The following is a 5,543-nucleotide window of genomic DNA, read 5'->3' as shown; positions in this document are numbered from 1 at the left end:
ATATATATATCTTGTTTAAGTGCAATATTCTTGTAAAAGCTACAGTTCAATACACTCTAAGATTGCTATGTAACGTTGTGCAATGATATATGTATCAAAAAGTCGGATGCACACCTGATGTTTTACCTTGCGCCCTCCAGAATTGTTATTATTCTGAGTAAGGGGTCGGCCTAGGTTTCTTCGTCTTTTAAACTCATCTTGTATGTTGATTTTAAATGTGTTGCGTTTATATGTCAATAAAGATGATGTTAACCCCCGGGAGGGGTTTGTAGCGAGGGAGAGGTATTGTGAATTTATCATACTCTGTTCTCCGCTGGCGTTTCCCAAAAGCCCACATGTGGCTACGAACGTCAACGTCATTTCATCATATCCGGCATCCGATCATATTTAATGTGGCCTTTGAGGAAAATTATAAAATGACCAGTTATTACAGGAGCTCGAAATTACCAAAGTTATATGTCTTTGACATTTTGCCAGTGACCTATATATATAGTTGATTTTATTCTGTTCCTCATCTTAGTATATTAGATAAAAAGCAAACAAGATGATTAAAATGTTTTATATCTGTGCTTCAATATATGAGCTATGACGACATTGTTTCTTCTTTGGGGGATGAAGAGGTATTGTAAATTTATCATACTTGGTGATTCGCTGGCGTTTCTTAGAAGCGTTCTACGAACGTTAACTGCAAAATCATTTTATATCAGATCCGGCTTTCGAGCATGTTTAATGTCAGTGACCATAAGGGAAAATGTAATGATCAGCTATTAAAGAAGATTACCCAACTTTAATTATATGAAATTTTCCAGTGACCTATATATTAAATAGTCGATTTCATTCTATTCCTCACGAAAGGAGTTAAGAAAAAAGCTTTTATTCCTTTTTTTTATTTTCACTTTTGTCCTCGCTTTTTTTAGTGTACACCCCGTGAAAAATGAAGGGAGAAACTTAAAGTTTACTTTATTTCTAAATTCTCTGTCTCTCTCTCTACATATATATATATATATATATATATATATATATATATATAGAGAGAGAGAGAGAGAGAGAGAGAGAGGGGGGGGGAGTAAAATGTCATAGATATTACCTTAGGGAATCTCAAAAGCAAGGTAAAGAAACTAAAAGCTGTATTTCTTTTTTTTCCACGAGGAAAAAAATACAATAAACTTTGTATATAGGTCACTGGAAAAAATGTCATTCGGTAATCTCTTGTGGGCATTTAATTTTTCCCAATGGTCACTCGGATGCCGGATCTGATGAACTAATTTTGCCGTTAACATTCATATAGCCACATACGGGTTTCTGAGAAACGCCAGCGGAGAACAGAGTATGATAGATTCACAATACCTCTCCCTCCCCCAAACAAAAAGCAATGTCATGGCTCATATCTTGAAGCACATATATAGAATATTTGAATCATCTTGTTAGCTTTTCATTCAATTTTACTATGATGAGAAACAGAATAAAATCAACTATGTATATAGGTCACTGACAAAATGTCAAAGACTTAAACTTGGGTAATAACTGGTAATCAAATTTTCCTCAATGGTGACATTAGATATTATCGAAAGCCGGATTTAATGAAATTACTTTGTCGTTTGTAGTCTCATGCGGGCTTCTGAAAAACGCCAGCGGAGAACAGAGTATGAGAGATTCACAGTACCTCTCCCTCCCCCAAACAAAAAGCAATATCATGGCTCGTATATTGAAGCACATATATAGAATATTTGAATCATCTTGTTTGCTTTTTATTCAATACACTATGGTGAGGAACAGATTAAAATCAACTATGTATATTAGGTCACTGGCAAAATGTCAAAGACATATACCATGGGTAATTTAGAGCTCCTGTAATAACTGGTCATTTTATAATTTTCCACAATGATCACATTAAACATAATCAGAAGTCGGATCTGATGAAATGACGTTGACGTTCGTAGCCTCATTCGGGCTTCTGAAAAACGCCAGCGGAGAACAGAGTATGATAGATTCACAATAACTCTCTCTCCCCCAAACAAAAAGCAATGTCATGGCTCATATCTTGAAGCACATATATAGAATATTTGAATCATCTTGTTAGCTTTTCATTCAATTTTACTATGATGAGAAACAGAATAAAATCAACTATGTATATAGGTCACTGGCAAAATGTCAAACACTTAATAAACTTGGGCAATCTCCTGTAATAACGGGTCCTTTTATAATTTCCCTCAATGATCACATTAAACATAATCGGAAGCCGGATCTGATGAAATGATTTTGACGTTTGTAGCCTCATGCAGGTTTCTGAGAAACACCAGCGGAAAACAGAGTATGATAAACACCCCCCCTCCCCAAATAAAAACAATGTTCTGGCTCATACATGAAGCACATACATGAAATATCTAGACTGTCTTGTTTGCTTTTCATTGAATATACTATGATACATCCATTTCTGCAGGTACATCCCCTCATAGAACAGATGAAGAAAACAGGTGAGAGTTGAAAAAAGGCCACAAAATTTTCAGGACCGGAGGATAATCGGCTTCAAGATTGAGCCTGCATGGTTTTTGATAGCCCTTTGATCACACAAAATTGCCAACATTACAAATGTAGATGAACTCATCCCATTAGTGAAGGGCTATATAAACAGGCAACTCTGTCGCTGATGGTAAGACATTCTACAACATTCTCATCGGTGATATCTTCTGATCCTGATCCTTCAGCCTCAAGGTAGGTTTGAATTTTTTTTCTGTAAAATATATAAAGACAGCTCATAAGAGTTGATTTTCAAAATTTACCAGCCATTTTCCAAACTAGTTAACATTAGCAATACAGCAAATGTATGTATGTAGGACGCCAAACGAGAAACTTATGATTTTGTGCAGAGACAAGAAAGTTTCAGAGCACCCCTAAGTTGCTTGGTTGTGTTCTATCATATTAAACGATGCACACACCAATTCTTCCGCGACAGGGGTTGTAGAAGAAGTACGCGGCCAAAAATGCGACGAAAGGGTTTCTGAGGGTCTAGGTCAAGTTGAGTTCATCATCGTCTGCTGCGAAAAGACATTTGATATCAACATAACTTGAAAGCGTTGGAAGTGATGTGTTTTGGGTGAAGATGGATTTTGTCACCAAGCCTCATTCTTTTGTGTATGCATCCGTGTAGGACCTCGCTGACACAAGATTCACCATCGGTGTCATGGTATAGCTCTATGCCAATGCGTTCTGCGTGGTGCATTGCTATACCTAGCGCGTCGGGTTATTGTAAAACTTACAGTGTTATCATTTTTTTCATAATTGACTTGATCATGCCTAAAATATTTTCTTGACAATACCAGTGTGTGTGTGAACAAGATAACTCAAGAACGGCTGGGTGGATTGGTTTCATACTTGATGTGTTGGTAGGATGTGACGAAACCTGGTTCAAAAACATAGTGGTAGTATAGCCGAAAATAAGATGCGACAATCTTTACTTCGACCGACTAGAACTAGATAAAACGTATATGTACAAATACCTCTATTCAAGGGGGAGGGGGGCAGCTCTTAGGTATTAAAACCATATGGGCTTTAGACACAAAAAGTTCAAGTCTCTTCTGACTTTCTTGACCACAGATGAAGACGACCCTGGTGTTTCTTCTTGTTGTCCTGGTCATCTCTTCCCAGCTGATGACCACTGAAGGACACTTTAGGCTTGGCCGAGGCATGGGTAAGAAAACATTCATGGTTACTACGTCGATGAAGGTTAAACATCCAGATAATAAGATATCGCAAACAGCAGTTATTCAAGCAACTGGATATGAATCTGGAATCAGATGTTTCAGTTACAGTTGTCTACCTTTCGTCAGCGATGCTAAGCATATCTGTTAAAGAGCATTTTTATATACTGTTACTGTATGAATTGATATGCCAAGTAAGTGAATTTGGTATAGTCCATGGGGAACAAAGAGTGTGAGAAATCCAAGACAGGGTTGATGTAAATGGGTCAGGGCCTGGTCACGACTTTGTACGATTTATCGCGATGACGATTCCATGCGCTCTTGCGTCGAAACCAAAATCCCCACATACTAGTAGCTAATTCTAAGTGAAGAACCGAGAAAAGGGGTGATACAAACTGAGCCGCATTTGGGATTGTATTCTCGCCTCAAAAGCGCCACCTACATCAGCTACATATAGCTACAAAAAAGCAGCAGTCAAGTCAGAAGATCTAGATCTGAGGAAGATGTCTGACAGACATCGAAACGTGAGCAGGCGAGAGACTTTACTATTTTTGCAAAGGTAAACTCCAATTGCCAAAAAGCAGTTACTTAAACAACTGGAAATGAATTTGGAAACGGTCAGATAGTTTCAGATAGTATCCAATATATTTCGCCAGTGACACTAGTTAGGCCCAATAGCCAACATTTAAACTCTTTTGAACTCAGAACGTGGTGCCGAGACTATCAAGGCGATGTTGGCCCGCCAGGCTGAGCGCCGTGAGCTGGCCAGGGAGCTGGAGCTGGCCAGGGATGTGGAGAAGCGGGATGTGGACACCCGTATGAGTGATATGCTGGAGGAAGCTGAATGATCAAAGGTAAATATGATTGACACAAGTCTTATCCACCATGAATCAGAAGCGTTTATTCAATTTCTCTCCGCTGTGTATCAGTGCCGTTTGACTGAGTCCCAAATTCGCGTTGTTGTCTTATACGAGGGTGAGTCAGAAAGTAATGCAAGTGGTTTCATAACAGACTAGTTTTTTGATCGAATAAGTTAAAATTTGGCTTAAAGGTAGAGAAATATGTCCTCATGAGATTAAAATATCTAAATTTGCTGTTCATTATCTTATGAGTGACTGAGCTAATTTCAAGTTGACCATACCCTAGGAAGCCCGTCAGAAGAAAAGTGAGGTCCAATTAACGTACAATTAAGAATTTTCCTAAACCAATTTTTGCTATCGTAGGAGACTGAACCTGGACATTTAATAAGCTGCATTTCTCCATAAGCCATACGCTTATTTTCAACCCTGAAATCCGATCAGTTTTTCTTTTTTCGTTGCTGGTGTAGAGTGAGGTATACGCAGTCGTCAGGGTCATGAGATTTTTTGTGTTATGATTAAAAGTTTCTGTAGCCTACTTTTCCATTAACTAAGACAAATAAAACTTGGCACACTTCTTGGCCTTGAAACAGTTAATAACAGTGTAAAGTTTCTTTTCTTTCGGTTAATGGAAAAGTAGTCTTTTAACCGACAACTCACGAATTCGTGTATAAATCAAACAGCTCTGTATCTCAATTTACACCATTCTAGCAGTTGTAAATGAAGAACCATTGAGAGTTCAGAAATGAAAATTTGCGTGCAACCTACAGAGACATTTGTTATAATACATGTGTAATTTCAATCTCCTACAGTAATTTGAAGTCGGTCTGATTTAGGAGAACTGATTGTCTGACAAGCTTCTATAGGTGTGGTCAACTTGAAATCAACCCAGTTGCTCATTAAGTAACAAAGAACAAATTGAAAAATTTCAATCTCAAGAGGACATATGCCTCTACCTTTGTGCCGAATTTAACTCAATGATAAAAAA

At 37.8% G+C, this 5,543-nt stretch overlaps 1 long non-coding RNA gene across 1 annotated transcript in view; it reads left to right on the top strand.

Annotated features, from left to right (window-relative positions):
- Window positions 1-2,559: 2,559 nt before the first annotated feature.
- LOC118410548 overlaps window positions 2,560-5,543 on the top strand; it is a 4,346-nt gene continuing 1,362 nt past the window's right edge. The window contains exons 1-3 of the long non-coding RNA XR_004830566.1: window positions 2,560-2,712; window positions 3,595-3,688; window positions 4,404-4,552. This is a non-coding gene — a long non-coding RNA (uncharacterized LOC118410548). The remainder of the gene's footprint in view (window positions 2,713-3,594; window positions 3,689-4,403; window positions 4,553-5,543) is intronic.

Source organism: Branchiostoma floridae, chromosome 2 (genome assembly GCF_000003815.2).
Source record: "Branchiostoma floridae strain S238N-H82 chromosome 2, Bfl_VNyyK, whole genome shotgun sequence".
Classification (NCBI taxonomy): Eukaryota; Metazoa; Chordata; class Leptocardii; order Amphioxiformes; family Branchiostomatidae; genus Branchiostoma; species Branchiostoma floridae.
Note: the sequence above shows the minus strand (reverse complement) of the source record. Positions and strands in the feature narration are given on the sequence as shown.